We start from the raw sequence: 1,064 nt of genomic DNA, 5'->3' as shown, positions 1-1,064 counted from the left end.
AGCATTTCCTCAAGGTTTGGCTTCTTTTCCTACTGGTAAGGTGGTTGTTGGAAACTTGGATAGTGTTACGGTTTTTTATGTCCTTGACCACCCTACGAGAAATTGGGATGGTTCCTCCAAGTTGTATTATAAGTGTTACTATATGGATTATTCTGAGGTATAGAATTATTACCCATATAGTGGATCTGTTCGTTCTCTGTGCTAGGGTTGTAGGATGGATATTCTATGTTGTTCATTCCTCCTCCATTCGCTTCAAATGCATCACCGGATGTACTTGCATAGAAACACAAAAACCATCAATCTTTTTATTTAAGAGCTCTACCTAGTTTGATAACATGGTGACCACGTCGAGGTTGAAAATATCGGCTGTTTTATTAGGCTTTGTCCTCATGACTTGCCACTGATAATTATTCAGTGACATCTCCTCTATGAGCTCATAATCCTCCTCAGGTGTTTTATTATTTATGGTACCACTGGTGGCTACATCGATCATCTGCCTAGTTGAGGGGGTTAAACCATTATGAAAAGTCTGAACCTGTGACCATAGAGGTGACCCATGGTGAGGGCCTCTTCTCAATAAATCCTTATACCTCTCCCATGCATCTTATAATGTCTCTAAATCCATTTGTAGAAGAGATATCATTCCTCAATTTCACTGTCTTAGCCGATGGAAAGTACTTCAGCAAAAACTTCTCAGTCATTTGATCCCAAGTAGTTATAGAACCTCGTGGTCGGGAGTTCAACCACTATTTAGCCTTATTTCTCAATGAGAAGTGGAATAACTGTAGGCGAATGGCATTATCAGAAACACCATTTATCTTGAAGTTCGCAGAATTCTAAGAAATTAGCCAAATGAGGATTTGGGTCTTCGTCCTACAAACCATCAAACTGAATAAACTGTTGAATCATTTGAATAGTATTAGGTTTTAGTTCAAAATTATTTGTAGCAATAGCAGGTCTAACGATACTCAGTTCAGCCCCAGTTAAATTGGGCTTCATATAATCATACATAGTACAAAGAGTAGGATTCAGATCTACAGGATTTACAGCAACCACATGAGGTA

The 1,064-nt window shown here is 38.6% G+C and overlaps 1 non-coding gene across 1 annotated transcript; it reads left to right on the top strand.

Annotated features, from left to right (window-relative positions):
- The first annotated feature begins 551 nt into the window (after window positions 1–551).
- Window positions 552–653, top strand: LOC128287233 (small nucleolar RNA R71). The gene has a single exon (XR_008277928.1). It is a non-coding gene; the product is annotated as a small nucleolar RNA R71 (small nucleolar RNA).
- The last annotated feature ends 411 nt before the right edge of the window (window positions 654–1,064 follow it).

This window comes from Gossypium arboreum, chromosome 13, assembly GCF_025698485.1.
Source record: "Gossypium arboreum isolate Shixiya-1 chromosome 13, ASM2569848v2, whole genome shotgun sequence".
In the NCBI taxonomy this organism is placed as follows: domain Eukaryota; kingdom Viridiplantae; phylum Streptophyta; class Magnoliopsida; order Malvales; family Malvaceae; genus Gossypium; species Gossypium arboreum.
This window is presented reverse-complemented; position numbering and strand designations above follow the sequence as displayed.